General features: G+C 40.3%; 1 protein-coding gene across 7 annotated transcripts in view; it reads left to right on the forward strand.

Annotated features, from left to right (window-relative positions):
* Window positions 1-21,015, forward strand: part of LOC106722702 — a 173,182-nt gene that overhangs the window by 137,869 nt on the left and 14,298 nt on the right. For 6 of the 7 annotated variants that reach the window (XR_003096015.1, XR_003096011.1, XR_003096010.1 and 3 more), the window contains one exon: window positions 10,654-10,750. The exons of the other annotated variant lie outside the window; for it this stretch is intronic. The gene's annotated coding sequence lies outside the window, so the exon portion shown is untranslated. The remainder of the gene's footprint in view (window positions 1-10,653; window positions 10,751-21,015) is intronic. 7 annotated transcript variants of the gene reach the window in all.

Raw genomic sequence — 21,015 nt, forward strand, 5'->3', positions numbered from 1 at the left:
TGAGCCTTGAAAGGACATGAAAGAGAACGCCTGGTGTAATTTTCCCTGGGGCTGGGCAGGAATTCTAACTAAAAGGGGATGTTTTAACCTATTTCACAGGTAAGACATTTAGCTTCTGTTGACGTAGAGCCACTGCACCTTGCATTTAACATTCATTGGATAAAATGAATAGAGAGCAATTCAGTGATTAAGTTTCTGTCCCTGCAGGAGCAAGGGTTTAAGCTAGAACCCAGGGCCCCCTTTTTTCCAAGATAATCATGTTAGCCACAGCAGCCGCCAGCTCCATCTTACCGTGCCATAGACCTCTAGCTTTTTCTTTTCCTGCTGGCCCCACATACTGTGTTTACCCAAATCCAGCATGACCTCCCCACCCCCACTTCCTCCTGGACCATCCAATATTTGCTTATCCAGCTACAGTTTCAGAATAAACACTTACATGGCTCTGTCCATAAGTATCTAGGTATCTGCTCAGCCACTGTCTACACTACAGTTGGAAAAGGATCACAAAACTGACCATAGGTGCTAGGAGGAGCACTTATATGACTGGGTATGTGCTATTTGGGCATGTCAGGTAAAATGGGATTGTGCCTTTGGTGTCAGGCCTTTGTCAGATATTCTTACATGTTCGTGTTGCATTATTACCTGAAAATTGGGGAATATAATACTTAACTCCCCTAAATAGTCTTTGAATTAAGTTAAACACACGAGTGAGCCTTTGAAGAATCAGGTTGCTAATGCTTACAAGGTTGGCATCAGAAGTGTAACTGAGGGGAGGCATCCAGGGCAGCAGCCTTGGGTTCTGTCTTTGTCGTGTTGGGTAGGTGCAAAATGGCTGACTGTACCTCCGCAATCAGCACTGTGGCAGCCCAGTTCTGCCCTGGGTGTCACAGCTGTCCTGAAGTGGGAGCTGCCATGCTGCACCTCTGGTTGCCTTTAAAGATGAACACTTGCCAATAGCGTACACACTACTATCTGAAATTCTACAGTTATGCCTAGAGCAGGGGATTTGTGAGAACTATTGACGAAGATGGATTTTTTATGATCTCCTGCTGTACCTTGCAAAATACTTGAGATTCTCTGAAGGAAAGTGCTCTAGAATCACAGAGCATTGTTATTTATGATGATGTTGATTTTGGTTTTGCAAAAGCTTCTTGGTACAAAGCTAAATTTTGGATTTTTAATACCTGAGCCCTTTTATATAGAATGCTTCATATCTCTGTATATTATACAGCATCTCACTACATCCTTTCCTTTCTTCCATTTCTCATCTCATTCTTTTATATGAGTACACAAACTGAGAAGGATTTTGAAAAGTATCAAAGACCACCTTTACACCTCCAATCAAAGCCATTGGCTTTGAATGGGAGCAAAATTAGCCCATTTGAAAATCTCACCCACTATAATTAACTTTAAATAAAGTCGTTAGTGCCCTTACCCCACCTCTGCTTTGTTTTCATTTTATTAATAGTTCATTCTAGCTATACATACAAATCAAATAATTTCCTTTTTTTGTTACAGTAAAGAAAACTACTATCTAGCAAGACTATTGCTTAATGTTATTCATCTGGTTGACATGCAGTGACTCACCTTACCTTTCCAGTTGTTGTTAAACATGTTTTTCTTTATTATTAAGTAATCAACTGGTGATATAACAAACCATAAATTAGTAGAGTTGTATGTCTTAACCACATTCCCAATGAGTAAAAGCTACTGTTTCATGATTATTCCAGCAACTGTTATTCACGGTTTTCTCATAACCACAATAGAGCAAGGAGACACAAAGAGAGCATTTAAAAAATGGTAGTAAATGGTATCTACTGATGGCACACAACCTTCACCATTCCAGAGAAAAAAAGATTGTCTCTAGCCTAAATGTGAGGTCCAGTTCTCTGAGGTCCCAAGTGTCCTCAGTTCTTGTTGACCTCAACAGTCATCAAGACTACCTGGGATATGGCAGGGTCAGGCAGAGATTAAGGTCTCTTATTCTGTATGAATTCTATATGAGCACCACACTGTAATATGGTGTGTTTGTCTCATTTTAGATGGCATAAAAACTTCCATACTTAAATGTTTCTTTCTAAAGTTTAAGCCATTCTTCTACCTACTCCTCTGTTGATGTTATATTACTTTCTGCTCACTGTTTCATTAGGTCTGGGGTTTTTTGGACAAATACAAGAAGTAACTGAATAGTTTTGGATAGCATTGGGCAGTCAGGTGAAGCATCAAGCCTTCTATAAAATCAGTACAGGCAGTCCTCGACTTACATCGTTTCAAGTTACAATGTTTCGCACTTACATCGTTTATAAATTGGCACCCCGTTTCAACTTTCTGATGTCAGTTTCGACTTTACAACGCTTGATCTGACGTGATGCCATGACAGTGAACAGATCACTGTTACCCATCTCCATGGAGAACATCTGTCCAAACTTCCTTGGACACTGCCTTTAAGAAAGCAGACAAGACTCCAGAAAAACCTGCAGCCAAGACTCCTGAGAAGAATCTAGCCAAGAACCCTTCAAAAAATCCAACCAAGAGCCCTTCAAAAACTCCAGCAAAGTCACCTCAAAGAAGTCCTTCCAAATCAATGATTGCTATTTACAATATAAATACACTAATGTAGCTATATTACTCATCTATAATTGATTGAGTACAAAATTCTGGGTTATTTTTGGTGAAAACAGGGTATCGGGCCTTGGTTCAGGAACCAATCCCCCATTTATAGCATTGTTTCCAATGGGAAAATCAGTTCTGAGTTACAGCATTTCGACTTAAGACGCCATTTTCAGGAACCAATTGTGTCATAAGTCCAAGGACTGTGTGTACAACATCCACAGTTACTTTTAAGCATAACATATATGGAGGCATAAATATGATCTCAAAGGTGACTGAAAAAGCTAAATTTTCAGTAAATAGGATTAGCAGTGCCTCTGGAACTATGGCTCTGCCTACATGTGCAAATGCTCATCATTAGTTTTCTCTGTATGTTGCCATTTCAGTAGTACTAGTATCATTTGTCACCTCTGAGGTCTTCCAAGGTCATCCTGGGCAGAAGTAAAATAGCACTGTTGTTTTACAAATACAAATATCAGATATAAACCCCACAGGCAGATGCTTAAAATAGCCGAGTAAACTTCAACTGAACCTCCCACAACTGGTCAAATTGAGGGTACTCCGCAGCATTTAACATTTTAGGATACCAAATATTAACCAAGCACATTAATTGCATAAAACTTCAAATTGGCAAGACAGTGTTGTAAATACGCTATTACAGTAACATAACAAGAACAGGGGGGACCAGGGCACCAGCTCTGGGCACCCATCTTGAGGGCACCCATCAGCCCTGGGCACCCTGGGCACTTTTTTTAATTGAGGTGGTACAAGAGCAGCAGCTGCTGCTGCAGCTGGCCTGGCTCTGACTCTCTCCTTGCTGCTACTCCCATCCTGGGCAAAGTCCATGGAATTCATACCTTTGCTCTGTTACTCCATTTTAAGGGCTTAAGTTGGACCCTTTTGGCTTACAGGGAAACAAGGCTACAGTCAGTCTATTAAAGCAGAGTATATATTAACAGAGCAAATGCGGGTAGGTAAATGTAAAAAGAAAAAGAAAAAAAGCTAGCTTACTAAATCTGCGCAACTAAAATCAAAATTACTTAAGTGATTACCTTAATCACTCAACACTTCCTTCAGCTGGATGGCCAGTCCATCATCAGGGGAGCAGGGATCATGGGGGCTTTTCCTGCAGTTGCTTCTACCCAGAAGTTCAAATAACTTGTGGGGAAGCCCCTGTCCCCCAGCTCATGCTTCCAATTTCTAACATTTTTGTACATATACAAACCCTGGCCCTGCGCTGTCACGGCCCCACTACTCCTGGGGTCTCCATGGAAACCAGCCAGGCGACACGGCACGGGTTGCTGGGAAATGGAGTCTACCACAGGCCCGGACAGTGGCATGCAGGCAACAGATCATGGCTCTGCCCTGGCTCTGGACCACGCTGTCACCACTGCAAGATCCCAGCCCCGGAGCAGCTCCCCACCCAGCCACCTGTCTGGCCAGCACTGCTGGGAATGGGTCTCCATGGAGCTGTGACTCCATGCTGTCACAGCCCCACTGCTTCCGAGGTCTCCATGGAAAGTGACTGCAGCAAGGAGGGCAGGGGCTGCTGGGAAATGGAGTCTGGCCGCTGGCCAGATCCACTGTTTTGCCCACCCCTGGTCTAGACCTAGACTTCTACCCTTCAAAATGTAACAAACTTTTAATTCCTCTGGTGCTGAAGACCATGGGACCTTGGCTATGTCTCATCAAGCTTACATTTCAGTACCACATGCAATGGGGAATGAGTAGTGTGAACCCTTCATATATCTTATATGTGTTGAGTTACCAAAGAAAAGCAGATCTGGATGCATTTAGCACATAGATGTTCCTTTTAAACTGAAGCTGACTTCTTTGCGTAAGCATGGCCCCAGCCCTAGAAACCTATAACTTATTTTTTCTTGAACTCAAATAGACCTTTAAAGCAGATATCCATACTAGGTCCAAAGAAAGCAACAGCTTTTCTTTTACTTCACTGTATGTTATGCAGTATACGACTGTCTTCTGATATTTTGCATGCTCAAGTACACTTAAGCACATTCCCATTATGATGACAGAATTTCCGGTCCAGCCTGATCGTTGCCATGCCACCTATGGCTGGAACGGTGACTACCCTGAGGACTGCAGTGCACACTGCAAGGTGATGGATGCCTCCTTACCATGCATTCTTTCTCTCTCCATCTCATGTACATTGTGGACGCATCTACATCTGTGCATTAGTCTATTTTAATATGCATGAATACATCACCAAAAAATGTTCTATAGCTAATGTGCATTAAAATAGGCTAAAGTTCATTTTTCTAGTACCTCACTATGGAGGTACTAGATTTAATGCACATTACCTAAAATTTATTAATGAACATGTAGACATTCCCTGTGTTCTACTGCCAAGGAAGCTGTTTCAAATTGGCCCATTGATTGGGTCAAAAAAGGGTTACTGCAAAAATGAGATTATAATCCTGTAAGAAATATTGTGAGGAACAGAAAAGAATACGTTTAAATTGTATGTGCATGAATGAGGTGGTTTACAGGCAACCCCCACTTAACGCTGTTTTGCTTAGTGCTGTATTACTATAACACTCATTTTAAATTGATACCTGATTTCACTTAGCACTCAGCAAGTTTCGTTATAACGCTCGCAGTCACCATCTTGGGTCATTAAAAACAATTGTGGTCACCATCTTGGGCCGTCAAATACTTTCAGTTTCGTTTAATGCTCGTTTCGCTTAATGCTCAGCTTTTCAGGAACCAATTAAGAGCGCTAAGCGGGGGTTGCCTGTAAAGTCAAATGTAAATACCACACTAGATCTTCTGAGGTAAAGCTTGTATCTGGTATGTGAAATTCCTATGGTAGAAGTTGTGAGCTCCTGAGGTAGGGCAAATTTCTCCTTCCATGATTTGAAGATTGAGCCTAGTAGCTATTAGTGGTGACATAACTTTCCTATGATGTTTGGTCCATCTTGGTCCCTTTGCTTGCCTGCCTGGCACTAGTTAGTGCAATCTTGAAACAGGCGAGGCTTGCGAAAGAGACTTAAAAAGTAGGGATTCCCTATTCCCTCCTCAAGCCTCCTGGGGGAAGATATAGCTAGATAATAGTAGAAGGAACTCCTGGTTACGTCGGTGCTACATAATGCAGTGCCATGCAGAGATCTCCCAGTTAATTTCAGTCTAAGTACCAAGAGCAGTATAACTTGTCTTAATGTGACACTTCACCCAGTTAATTTGATCTTGCTGCTTGTACGGTTCAGACATGCCTCTGTGTGCCTTTGCCTTTCTTAATTTTGTTTTACAAACAGCAAAGACACTCCAGCCTTTTTGTAGTCTCTGGAGTGTTTTGTTTTCATTGATATTTTTAAAGGCCTTTGGGAAACTAACTGGTAAGTGAGAGCTTGAATTTTCTTTGTCCCTTTCTTAAAGAAAAAATATGAATTAAAAGTTCTTTTTTCATTTCCCTGCCATAGCCCCAAGCAGTGTCCTCTGCCTCCTGTTAAACTTATTGAGACAGATGGAGAAACACAACTCTGCTTGTATGTCCTTAATGCTTGTATGTTCTTAATGCAGGGTAAGTGAGATCTAGCTCTAGTCTGAATGGTGATCTGTATTACTTAGCTAATGCCAGTGAAATTTTGTATTTTCTGCTTGGTTCTTTCCTTATGCAGTTACCAGTTAGTTCCCCAAAGGCCTTTTTAAAATATCAATGAAAACAAAACACTCCAGAGAGTACAAAAATGCTTTGAAAATTACATTTGATCTACCCTTACAAAAAAGCTTGGGGATAGAGGAGAAATTTAACTGCTTTAGGCCATGATCCTCTAAAGCAGGACTGTCCGGCTTCTAAGCCCCCAGGGGCCACATGCCATGTGGGCCGAACCAGGCATACCATGCGGACACTTCCCCCCCTGTCCTGCCTCCACCACAGGCATCTCTGTACCTCATAAGTGCGATCCCCTGCTCCCACAACCAGCCCCAGTCCCCCCTTCGTTGCAGCCCTAGATTCCTCCTCCTCTGTTTGCGCAGTTGCACTGCCCTGACTCCTGGGGTGAAAGCAGGAAATATCAGCCAAAGAGGAAGGTGGGGAGCCTGGAGACTCCGGCTCCTATTGCAGTCAGAGCTATGGGGTGGGAGTGATGGCCAAGTGAGAACCTGTGGGCCACACATTAACCCCAGAAGGCCACATGAAGCCCATGGGCCACCAGTTGAGCAGCCCTACTGTAAAGGTTTAAATTTATGGACTGTGGCAAGTACAAGTGGGATCACTCTTAGTGTCAACGTCTTTGCAAAACCACGGCCCTGGAAGATGCTGTGTTTTTTACAAGGCTGGAAGTCATGCTTGTGAGAAATGTAAGCCCTTTAAGGTCTATATCTGGAATGATTTTCCTACATCAGGGACACCTGGACTGTCAGAACTGCATACAGTGCCAATGGAAAAGAAAGAGAGAGATCAGTTAGCAGATAAATCTTAGTGGGAAAAATCTACTCTCACCAACATAACACAAACAGAAAAAATGTTTTCCTGGAAGAAAGCATACACACAGGAGATATTTAATATTTTCTTCTTTATAGATAATCTTTTTTAAATGCCTCTTTAGGACCAAAATGACAAATTTGCCAAAAGACTGCTCAGTAGGATTTTACACATAGATCAAACCCACACAAACAAAATGTTGGGAAATTCATACATTTGTGCACAGCAGGAAAGTATAAAGCATGCAGAACTTAGACACACAATGATTTTAAAGTTTTTTTCATGGTCTGGTTGCTGATAGCTTTGGCCTCCAAAATCATTTACTTGGTTTAAGCTAAAATGGCAGCATTGGTTTTCACTCTCAGCTAACCTTTAGTATCTTTCTTGGTTCACTGGATTAGGGAAGAGCCATCAACTCTAGGGGATTTGGCTAACAATTAAATCTGGACTCACTTAAATATATCAATGTGCAGGTATTAAATGAACACACCAAGGCTAGGTACAGACATTCAAAAAGCCCATGCTGGAATTGATCTAAATTACACAGTTTTCTATAATCAGCATAGTTTAGCTAGGTAGTGCAGAGAACACACATTTCCCCTTTGGTGAGGAGGAGTGGGGAACAAATTTTAGACCGGGTTCTGCCATTTTTAACGAGTCTTGGTGTGCCAAACTTCTGTTGTGGGTATAGGCCAATTTTGTGTGCCAAACTTCTGTTATGGATATCGACTGGTTTCCAATAACTTATACCTGTAAAACTGTAATGTCTGCACCGGGCCCAAAAATAAAAACAGACATTGCATTTGAGTCAGTTCTGACTGATCCAGGTCAAAACCTGAGAGTAGTACAGCCTTTTACACAAACAGTTTGACCCTGAGTTGAATGACAATTAACTCGAATTAGCCATGTTTGTCCTTGGAAAAAAGTGTTGCCTCAGCTATTTTACAGGTACTTATAGTGGGACAATTGGCAGTAGGATTCCAGGACAAAATACATTATCCTGGAAGAAATACAAGGTCTGTTTTTACCCTAAGTTGTTCTGTGAGATGCTTGATCTTCATTCTGTATAATTATTGGGGTGTTTTCCTTGAACAAAATGTCTTACTCTCTGGCACGGCTCTGGGTTTTTTTTTTCCTAGTTTCAGTTTATGTCACTTGCATGTTTCAGAGAACTCGTTTAATACAGCATTGCTATTTGGGCAATATACTAATTTTTCTTCATATTGTTAACATAATTCCTATTAAAGAAGGAAATATTTGCCGACTAGTAAGATTTATTTACCTTGAGAACTGTTACATTCTTATGTTCAGCAAAGCCCCAGTTCAGGAAAGAACTTAAGCAAGTGTTTAATTTAAAGCACATTTTTAAGTCCTGTTGGGTTCAACCAAACGTAAGCCCATTCTTTAAGTTTAGCATGTGCTTAAGTCTTTTCTTCAACAAAGGGGCTTTCTTGAATCAGGACGCAAATCAGCAAACCATGTGTTTATTGTTTTATACATTCTGATAGTTACAACAAAAATATCTGACAATCTCTGTGATTCTGTTATGAATAGAAAAGTAGTCATTAAAGACACTGTCCAATTATGAGAAAAGTTACTTGTGTGTGTATCTTCTAGGGTTTTTTCCTGCATCATAGTGTGACAGTCCTAATCCCATGCCTGTCAAATCTTGGTGACACCACATCAATACATAGTCTGTATGCACAGATTATATAATTGAGTTTCTTTTCCTGTAGTAATTCTGTGCATCCTAGTTCTGGGCATGTGTGCATGGATCCTCCATGCACGCATCTGACTAAGGCTGAACCAGATGATTCCTGCCTCACTTTTGCAGACTGTTCTTCTATTTTAGAAACCACAAAAATGTTATATCCACATAGTTGTGTTCATAAAAAAAAAGAATCAGGGTTTTAGTAAATTATTTTCGGCTGTTCAGTAAGGCAAACAGATGGATTAACACATTTTAGAGCAGGTTAAATATTTAAACAGGGACTGAACTATCATGTTACCAGAGATGAGGAGAAGTTGATCTCCAACCACAGAAACGAAGTAAAATCTTGCTTATAAGATGCAGGCTATGAGAAAAAATATACTGACAGGTTCTTCAACCTAAGTGAATGATGGAAACAACAATAAAAGAGGGTAGTGTTCTGTCAAAGGATAGAAGTGGGAGGCCTACCAACATAAACTGTAGAGTGAGAAGAGCAATATTGAAACAGGTGAAGCAAAACAGAACATGAAGATCTTAGGATATATTTTTTTTTTAAGTTCTTAAATAACATGGCTGATACGTGCTGAAACTGAGAAAGTGATGACAGGGGAGGGTTTAGCATAAGTAACCCTGAATATGAAATGATACATAATATTAAAACATGCACATGCATTCTGAGGTGCTTATCCTTCCCCATATGCTGCACCAGTAGCCCAAGCACAAAACTCAAAACTGGAGTCTGCTCTAAGAGCCAAATCCCTAACAACTGATACTGCAGTGCCTACTTTTTAGCACTACAGTCTTTTAAAGGATCTGGCCCTTGTGCCTTTATTTTTCCCATTTGTAAAACTTAATTAATACTTCTCCAATGTGGTGGTGTGAGGCTAAGATTCAGGGAGCATAGGGCATTCAAATGCAAGGATTATGTGGGTCAGGTAAACAGACAGAGAGATTTATCACTACATGGAGGTAGTGTTCCAAAAAGATTTAGAGTGCCATTGTGAACACACAGTATATTGTGTGGCATTACTGGGAAACAAAAGGTCTGGCGGAAAAGGCCTTTCTGAAGAGGCTGGCATCAGTAATTGAAGAGAACTGAAAACATGTCTATGGATATATATAAAATGCAACCTAATGGAAAGAGTCAAATTGGGATGTCTTTGGGATGAGCTTTTATTCACACTGCTACTACAGAGTTTTATTGTAATCTTAAATGCAGAATAAAAAAGTATTTCACCATATTTTATGTTTTTACAGCTATAACAGGTACATTGTATAGGGTTATATAATTGAAGTAGATACAAAAGTATCATCTGCAGATACAAGTTTCACTCATTCCTTAAGACTATGATAACATCTTACTCAATACATGCAATGAATATATTTATAAGCTGTATTGCGGTATAGTTAATTAAGCTGATGTTTGTTTGTTTTTTTATTAACTTTGCAAAATCCAGTGTGGACAGAGTGTTAAGGACTAACTTTTACCCACACTGAAATGGGGAGTTCAGATGGGAATACTTTATCTTGGGATTTTTAAAAACCTACTAGTTGCCAAAGAGAATTTAAACAATTACTTTTAATGAGCTTATCAAGATTTATAGCAGCTGAATTAAACAGATTTAAAAGATTCGAGTCTCAGAGCCTCATTAAAGGTAAAAGACACCACTGTACTAAAGACCACTTATACATGTGTTAAATCTACCTAAAGCCTTCAAACTAGTATTTGAGTGCTGTGTTGGTCTTTATTCTGGGGGAAAAGTGTACACATACAGAAAATCAAACTGGAAGATCTTCTTTTAGCCATTCTTTCTATGCTTCCCAATCATTTTTTCCTCATAATGGTAGCATTCACATTTTTGTTGTTTCTCTTCTTTTTTTAAAATAGGAAGTGTGACATACTGGAAATCTCTGTTCATCCATCTATGGGAGACTTGCTAAAGAAGTCAAAAAAGAAAAGATGATCTGATGACCTGTGCAGAGAGGTATGCCTGAAAAATGCAGTGTGTAGACCTTCAGAGTGGATTATTTCCAGGATTTAAATGGCAAAACAATCATTTGGAGTCATTTCCAGAACCTTTAGATGATGCTGTGAAATGTATTTTTGTCAGAATTCATCAAGGTCTGATGTCATATTTTGACTGACTACCAAAGTACCCTGGAATCCATATATACATTTAAAATAATGACCATTTTAATTTGCTGCTTCTGTAGGCTGTAATGGGAATTCTGTTAGCCCTTAATATTTGTCAAAGAACCCCCCCCAAAAAACCAAACTGCAACCTTAGCATAATTACAACAAAAATTGAAAAATAAATATAAATCACCATGGCTCTATGGCATTTTGACATTCCCTGAAAAGAGTCCTAATTTTTTTCTCTCCTTGTCATTTATAGCCACTACAAACAGGTGCCCACTTAGGACATATGGCTATAAGCTTGTTTGCACTGTTGAAAAAGGACCACAGTGACCTGCAAATTTGCCACCTAAGAAACACAAAACAGCATGTCTAATAATACATAACTTAATTATGCACACTGACACAAATGTATAGCATGCACATAGTGGCTTCTGAGGTTCTCAACACTGTACAAACTCTAGAGTGAAAACAGGCCCCAGCTAGCAGACCAGCACAATGCTGTATACATTGCAATTGCCATTTGAGCTCTGAGGATTTAAATAGGATTTCTGAGATGCGGAAGACTTCTAGGCCAGGAACAGACATTACATTAAGCGATTGGAAACCAGTCTTTACCCATAACAGAACAGAAGTTAAGCACACAAACCAAATGTGGTTTCTTTTCACTGCTTATCTGTACTACTCCACTGACAGAAAACCACATAACTTAGATTGATTCTGCCTCAGGCTTTTCAAATGTTTGTACCTATCCCTGTTGGTAATTAATGAATTGTTATACTATATTCCTGTAATATAGGTAAATGCTAACCCTGTTTCACCCATAGTGAAATTGAGCACTGAGGGTTTAACCAAGTATGTAGAAGATCCAGCCTGTATCTCATGATCCACTTTTTTTTTTAGCCATAAAGCTATTCTCTCCTCCCTGCTCTCAGGCATTTCTCTTTAGGGCTGCCAATCCAAAACAGTTTTTTTTAACTTATAACCTGCATACTTTTTACTGACATCAAACTTTTATAACTGACATATAAGTCTTTACTAACATATTTTTAAGTAATGTAAATATAACCTTTCTGCCAGACCCTGGATAGGGTCTGGGTTCAAATTAGGGGCTTAACACCAAGCATAGTAAAAATATTTGTCTGTCAGTAAACAGTTCACAAATAGTAAGTAAAAAAATGTCTTGGATTGGCAACACTGCTGAATTACAGCAATGTTTTTATACCATGCTGAATCCTGAAGGGATCTTTTATTTACCCGCAGACCCTGATACCCCTGTCCACAGCTTGCACTATAGTGCCACCTGCAGCCTACCCTCCCAGCCTTACCAGAGCTGGCTCTGCTCCCCCTGTCTCAGCACAGACCCCCAGAGAAGGACTACTATCTGTATACATGTGAGACAAGCAATGTTACAGGCAATAGGGATGCAGCAGCAGCAGAAGAACATATCTTGGAAAGGAGGGCAGGGAGCTACAAAATCCTATGAGCCACAAAGCCCTGAAATAGCTCTCTTCAAGGTGCTGTGCACTCTTTCTCAGACACCAGGCAGTGTTGCTGTGCTCTCTCTGTCTGCTTCAGTAGTGCCTTCAGCATCTTTCCAACCTTGGAGCTTGATTGAAGCTCTGGTAGCTTCCTTTTTTATGAATTGCTCTTTTTTTTTTATGGACACTTGGTGACCCTGGCTCAGGTTTTGCATCCGTTATACATGCAGGTCAGTAGGTATCCATGTACATAATAGCATCAATATAGAAATTGTCTTGCAAATTGGCATAGAATGCTTGACTAGAAAAATGTGGAGTGTCAATGACAGCCTCAGAGATCTATTTGAGATCCTCAATGCAAAAAGGCCTCCATGAACAATACCAGGTGGTCTTAGGAAAAGGAACAACGTGATACTAAAGTACCAGCAGGCAAATCTATCAACATCCCCTCTCTTCTTTTATTGCATGATGTTGATGGGTAAACTCTATGACTCCTTTTCCAATAGATCCTTCCATAAGTACAAGGACTGCTGGTAATAAATAATTGAAAGCATTTCTTTTGTATGCCTGGTATATCATTCTTTAATTCTGTTCATAAATGTCAGGTGACATGTTACTTGGTTTTATTCTAAAAACAAGGTAGTAACCATCTACCCTAATGAAAGGAAACATAATGTTTCTGTTGTAAAGCATTTTTCTACCATATCTTATGCAACTATTGCTGATCTCTCTCTCTCTTTTCCTAAAAGACCTTATTCATTTGATGCTCTAAAAGATAGTAGTATGCAGCAATAAATTGCAAAGGATAATTTCCTTCTTTCTCCTCAGGTCTTTCTTTACCGTGAGTTGAGGACAGTAATCAGTAGGAAGAAGAGATGTGATTTTTCAATGCAGAGAGAAGAAACTTTATTTTAGGATAAATCATGAACTGTAGTAGGGGGTGACTGAGTCATCCAGTATAGCTGTTTGGGGGAGGAGGAGGCAGGAATTTCTGCAGGGCATTTTGGGTACTTACAGTCCCAAGGGATATCCTGTTCCTGACAACATACCTTGTGTTCATGGGTAACCATACACAGCTACATAGTCACAACACCTGAGTATGTGACATAGAAACTATAACCCTTATGTACACACCTTGGGGATACACAGCAGACTTAGATGTTTGAAAGTGGAGATATCCAGAACTTGTGTCTACCAGGCTTAGCCTCAGGAACCGACAAGTGATAAGGGTGCCCCTCTTTTGTCCTATAACTCAGTAGCTAGGGCATTCACCTGGGTTGCTGGAAGTCCTGGGTTCTGGGTCCCCCTCATCTAGAATGGATTTGAATCGGTGCCTCTTTCACTTCCTAGCGCAGCCCTCTAACCCCAAGTCAGGCTGGGGCACTCATCTGGAATGCTGGAAGTCCTGAGGATATGAACCAGGACTTATTTCACTTCCTATCACAGCACTCTAACCATCCACCATGGGTCAGGAATTACCCACACCATTCTCCAGCACCGCTTTTGAAGTTAAGCCACTAACATAGCCGTTGGGGAAAAAAGTATGGAAGGCAGTACAGGGGGAAGTTTCTGCCTCACTGGGATCAAAGGCCCCAGCAGAAACATAGAGCCCCTCCTTTCCAAGTCAACAGCCATCTCCCTGAGCCACAGACCCTATTCACCTCCATGACTTCTCTCCTGCAAAGCTCAAGAAAGTTCTAACCATCCTGTCATTGAGCAGTGAGGCAAAATGTGAATGGCAGAAGACTTGCGGTCCATAAAAATGAAGGGGAGAACCTTTTGATGTCCTTGCTAAAGTTTTTCCCCAAGGAATAAGTTATCAGTAGCAAAGAAGTGGGATCTGTTTTGTTTCCTGATGCCTCCTAAGCCTTATGCAAGAATGAAGGCCCCTTTCTTAACTCTCGGTCTCATTTTGCTTGAATAAAAACATTGGGATTTGGCCTTGACTGAATTGCCTGGAGATGGTCAGAAATGCTCACAACTTACCTTAGAATATACCACCAGATCCTCCAAAGGATCCACTTTTGGCCTAAAAGTCAGTAGATGACTTAAAACAAGGAGAGCAAAGGGGCAACCTTGCAAGGGGGCTGGTTGCTTATGGAATAAAAAACTGAAAGCACTAGCATTGTTAAGATTTCACTGCGGCTTTGTGTTCCGACAGTGTGTATTGCAGCAAGGGCTACAGGTGGCAACTTGGAAAGAGCCCATAGATTTTTGAGTTCCATCTGAAAGGTGACCTTGTGGTTTGACAGGTTGGCATCCCATGAGTAAGTTGTTATTAGGCAGACCACTAATGCTTATCCACAGTGCTATTGCTGTACCTTTATTGGGAATGTTAAATGATGTGGTATGCACCACAGAGACCACTGTCCAGAGGAAAGGAGAGGGGGGGTTAACCACAAAGTGTTTACCATTCTAGTGTGCACTGAAAAAAATGTAGTTGAAAACAGGATTTTCCTTTATCGCTCTTTGTGCATTGTGGTTTTACACAGGCTGCACAAGAGGTTCCTTACAACACTGGTTCTCCAAAGCAGATGGCAAACAATGACTAACCCATTCCTCCCCAGTGCTCAGGAATGAATTGAGGCCAAGCCTAGCCTATCACTCAGGTTCCACTTAAGTTAGCAGTGTCTTGCAAAAAGGCTCTGTCTGATTGAAATCCAAATTCCGCAGAGCTTAGAAATGTTTGGATCACGGTGTCTTTCTTCAAGCCCATTTTGAATATTGATATTAATATAGATGGATGAAACAAGGATGCATGATATTAATATCAGATGACAGCTCATACTGCCATTTAAAATCCATTTATTGTAAATTAAATATTAATGATCGTAACTTCTACAAGTTCTTCCTGAACAACTTTAGGACTCTATAGACTACTGCTTGATATTATCCCAGGAACATTAAGGCTTTTTAGATGGGAGGTTTGAATGTTTGCCTTGCTTTAGTAGTAAGGGTATTAGACTTAAGGTATCAAAAGCTAAGGTAACCGGTAATTATATGTTTGCTATACACTCTTATTCCTGACATTGTTTATTTTTTGGTCTTAGTATTTAAGGATACAGAGGTTTACTGTGGAGAAACTTTTATGAACTGTTGAATTTATGATAATGGGAAGTAAAATGGGAGTGTCTGAAAATTGGGTGTTATTGTATATCAGAAGGTAAATAGTGGACATGTTGCTGAAAGGCAGATCAGAAAAAACAATGATATTTATCATTGGGTGTTAATTTTATTAGCAGTAAAAAGAGTCAGGAATTTGTATAACCATTGTTTACTTAAGCAGTTTTCTTGCGAATTTCATCTAGCAGTACTAGGGGTGCAATCCTGTCCCATTGAAGTCAATGGCAAGATTCCCATAAGTTCATCCTGTAATATTAAACATAAACCAATTTAGGGTTTCTTCAAAGAAAATGAAATTAACAATGTAAAACTTACACACACAACACATCCACACGCATCTCCCCCCCCATTATAGCTGAGTAGCAGAGGCATAACAAGGCAGCTGGGCACCCAGGGACTCATGGAGGCAGAGCAATTTCTAGGTATTGCCATGCTGCCATCACAGTTGTGTGGTTGCAGCACCCAGGTCTGCCCTGGTTGCCCTGCCTTAGTTACACTACTGCTGAGTAGCCAAACATGTTTATTATTAACAGCCACTTTTAAGAAAACATTTAAAATGCTAAAATGTAATGCTGACTAACTTGCTTGTACAGAGTATTTCTGAGCAAGGATGGGGATTTTTTTCTTAATTATATTTTAATTAACTTTAGACCATTTTTTTGGAAATCAACATAGATGTAGCACTCCTGTTGCAGGTTTATATCAGAAAGAATGGTTGGGGGTAAACACTAACCCTTTCCTACCATTTATCTATCCTCTCTATCCTCTCTCTGTTAATAAGTCATTTTGCATGTACCTTACTTGTCATTTAAAAAAAAATCATGGATAAACATATTTGTATACATATGATTCCCTCTGGAGTCAGCTTGGCCCAAAAAGTGAATTGTGACTCTCATGAAAAAAAACATTTTGGAAGCAAGAGTGCACCTCCTTACAGAACAGGGGCTTGCAGCCAGTAGGGCTGTGTGTGGGGCCTGTACAAGCTCCTTGCATCAGTGGAGAAACATGTAGTAGTATGGGTTTAGGTTTCTATGGGAGAATTAAAATAATAATAAAGATAATACTATATCATAGGTAAATAAATCCAGAATAATAACTATAACATACATCCCTATCCATGCACACATTGACTCTGATGTGTGCAATACTGTACAATATTGCCCACCTCAATGCATAATTTTAAAAGAGTAATAAATATTGGATTCATAGATTCATAAAGTGTAAGGCTGGAAGGGACCTTGGAAGATCATTGGGTCCAGCCCCCTGCACTAGGCAGAACATTTGGATTCTTTGCCTTTAAATACTGAGCCTTTAGGGTTCATGCTTTCCAGCTTTTCTCTGCCACTGTGAGGATAAGATGTTATTTGTTTTTTTGTCATCTGTATAGACAACTTTGTGTCAGGTCACCAGTTTAGAAGCTGAGGCATTAGGAAAAACAAATGCTATTTTTGGCTTATGATAAAAATCATGCAAGTTGACAGCACTGCTTTTAGGAAGATTGTTTTTTAACAGAGCATTTATGTGCTTGCATGTAAATTGGCTATGTGGCATGCAGTATGATTAGCAACAGCTTTTGTGTGTCATGGCACAGGTTCCCATACACTCCTGACAACATGTATATTCATGAGATTCATGACATTTTCCCGCATCTGCTCTTATAACAGATTTCATATCCAAGCAGCATTTCATTGATGTAGAACACTGATGCATTTGACGTATAATTGCTTTTCATCTAGTTGTGCGATTACTTTGTGACACCTAGTGGATATTTTGGTAGCAGTGCTGACAGCTGTATCTCAAGCCTTTTTTTTTTATTGCATGATCTGCCTTGGAAGCTCAAACCATATTGCAAACTTCTGTCTTTCACTTTTTTAGTTTTCTTGCTCGCTTTATTTTCTCCCTCACTGAGTGCATCTTGCGTAACCCTTGAGGTATATTCAGTGGTATCACACATGATAGTTATGTGGCTAGATAAAAGTACTATTTCACACTTGAAAAAAAAATCATTGTATCCCAGAGTAGCAATGGAAGTAAACATTTTAAATGTCTGCTCAAAACCCACACCCATGCAGTATGCAGTGTATTATCAAAACCCACAACCATGCACTGTCTTCTTCTTGTGAACTTAATCCTGGATGCCTGATTGGTAAAAGGTCCACTTCTTGTTATAGCCCATTATTCAAAACTAACTCATGGTATGGCATAATAAAATGCCAACAATGTTTTTTCAACAAAACAGGATGTATTTCAACTTACAAACCTGTTCTTCTTGTAGCTCCAAATTTTTATGTTGTCCTTCAAGAATGGAATGGTCTAAAAAGAAAAGGTGCCCAAAACCATGAGGGTAGAAAAATATTTCCATAGTTCTTGTTCTAAAAAGAATCTTTGAAGGAAAGTGGCATATTGGTTCCTTTATCATTTGTAAAGATTGAAATTTGGTGAATAATTAAAATATTCTCCTAGAAATCAGCTGTTCAAACGAGACTCGGAGGAAATTTTTCAGCTTATTTACATCAAGGGAACAAAGTCAGAAAATGACTTACCAAATGCATGACCTACTTTCACATCATACAGTAAAAAATATATCTTAATTTACATCTGTCATGGATCCTTTGCCTGAAGCATGTTTCAAAGTCATTTTTGTTCAGAAAAATGTTCAAATACTGTCCAATACATTAGTTAGAAATGTTGTGTCTGTATTCCTGTCTCATTTTTATTTGGCTGCTATTTTTATGTTGATTGGGGAAAATTGTTGATTTGAACTGGAAGTCTGCTTGAAGTTCATACTCTTATTCTGCCATAAGTGTGCATGTTACTTTAAAATTTCACCAAATGATTAATAAACTCCCTTCCCAAAAGCTCTTATGATCTAAAGGCATATATATAGTATGCTAGGGAACAAATACAAATTGCTGTGTTGCCCGTTACCAGGCTTTTCGGTAGTTTACTAAGGATAGAGGCTTGAGGTACATTAGTAGGAAGTTGTGAGGTTAACGTGAAAGCACATTTATTTAAACTGGAGCCAAATAATGAGCAGATACCTGCTTTACATAGTGATAGGCTGTCATAGCAAATATTAGGGGAAGGCAGACATTTTTCACAAATTGAAGGTTTCATGTAGAAATACATATGAGCCATGAAGAAATTGATTTTAGAGACCACTTACTGTTTCTTTCAAGTAAATAGATTTTAGTTTTCCATGTGCCCTTTTTCAGAGAACCTGTTTTTCATACAGGTTTCAAATTTCAAAATAGGAAAATGTAACAGCTAACTATGTCTTTAGTACAGATTGATATGGCGTTCTTTCTCTATATTCCTCTTAACCGATCATCATAACGGTTCCCTTGCGACTCTCACTGATGTAAAATTAGAGCCTTCAGCAACAGCATCATGAATAATTGATGCTGAGAATCCAACACACCATTGAACACTGGCAAAGATCTGCTTACTCTCTATCACCTGAAGCCATGGTTTAACTTCATTAATGAATGTTTAACTACTATGTGCTTTATTCTCCAAGTAAAAAGACCTATGCTGGAATAAATCCATTGAGAGCCCTAGTCACCTGAGAAAACAATAAGTTGCACAAAGAGAGCTGAAAACAGACAGGGCTGTGTGACAGAGCATACAAACACTTTACTTCTATATCAGGAGGAGCTCACAGTGTAAATTAGTTGCTCCATTATCACTGTGCCAAACCTTCAGGAGGATTCTTGGAGCACTGTGTAGTAACCAGGTCAGCGAATGCATCCTTGGTGCATTTTACTTCATCCAGCTGTCAAAGCTGCCACATTGACAAGGGGCCAGGAGCCTGGACTTCTAGGCTCTTTGACCTTTTCTAGAGGGCCATCAAGCCTGATGCCACTGGTCCTGTTTACATCACACAGTCCCATACATCACAACTAGTTTTGTTGGTGCCATGAAACTGCTTGCACATTAAACTCTTGCTATGGATAAGAGAGAGTGACAGAATCATGCCCTTATAATGTATGGTACATTATCATGTGGTATCCCCTAACCTTTTTCATTTTACACTGCCAAAATATTCCCTTCCATGTGTCCATCTAGACTGCATGTTGGTGTAGCTGTGTACCTCTGGTAGCGTGAGCTGGCCATGCAGAGTATATACAAGCCTTGTACTGTTGGTGTCATTTTACTGGTTGCATGCAAAGTATGAAATGCACTGAATTTAGAATAATGGATTAGAACAGGGATAAAATAATCCTGGTGGAAGCACAAATGCATCTTTTTTTTTTTTAAATCATAACACAGTGTGTGCCATTATCTATAAACAGTAATACAATTACAAAGCTGTTACTTTATACCATAATCTGATAGCCATAGAAGAGGAATAAATAATTGTGTAAAAAGAAGAAAGGGATCCTGTTTAACAGTACTGTCTCTGTTAAATTAACTGGTGATATACTAGGGCTATTTGCAAGAAACAGCTAGGACTAATATCAAAGTCTCAGCGGGCAGAGGGAAGGGAGGGAGAAGGTGCACTGTGCAACATGTGCCTGTGGACATTATACTTTCAGAGGGCCGGGTCAAACTTAGTGCCTCTGAAATAAACTTGCCACATGTACTTCTTTCACTAGAGCACTCCAGTTATTGTCTATATACAGTGGACCAGCAGTGCCTCCCTCCCTCATCCTGTTCAATGGAAGCATAGCAGGACAGCTTCATAGCAGAGACAGCTGTGACACACAGTAAAGACTGGCTGCCATAGTACCAATGGTGGTGGCACCATCAGCTGCTGCTACAGCAGTGGCTATTTTTGCACCTCCACCTGCAAAAGCATCACCCAGGGCTGCTGCTCCTCCATCCCTCGATACCTCTTCCACCCCACCCCCAGTTGTACTACTGCTGTCCAGGTAAACCTTTCTGGGAGCATCTACATGCGTACATTTACTGCATAGTAACTGAAATTACTGCGCAGTACAGGCACATGTCTACATATGTATGCCCATCCTATGCAGTAAATATGACAACTTATGCTGACTTGAACATAAATTTGATACCTGCATTCAGGTATCAAATTTATGCTGGATTAGTTACTGTGCAGTAACGCACATGTAGAAGGGTTACTGCACAGTAGCCGAAGGGGACTTTCTGCTGGGTCTGCCCAGCCACTAGAGGGCCAGCCTGAGCCCAGCCCCAGGGCTCCTAGCTGGCTGCCTCTCCTGGCTTCAACTTGGGGCTAAAGTTAGTCCCAAGTGCTGGCAGCTGGCACTGGTTTCAACTTGAGACTAAAGTTAGTCTCAGAGGCTGGCAAGCCATGTGGCCGGTGGCTGGAGCTCCCCCCAGTGGCCACAGGGACACATAGCAGGCTGCTCTGACCTGGAAGTAAATTTAATCCGTCACCTGCACGTGTAGATGCCGGCAGGGTTGACTGGTGCCTCCTGAGTCTGGGGGGGCACAATTTGTGGGCGGGCCCAGGGTCAAGCCAAAAGCCTCATTTCCATGCCTATACTTCTGTGCTGTGGCATAGTGCCCCTCCCCCCCCCCC

Source organism: Alligator sinensis, unplaced genomic scaffold, assembly GCF_000455745.1.
Source record: "Alligator sinensis unplaced genomic scaffold, ASM45574v1 scaffold91_1, whole genome shotgun sequence".
Classification (NCBI taxonomy): Eukaryota; Metazoa; Chordata; order Crocodylia; family Alligatoridae; genus Alligator; species Alligator sinensis.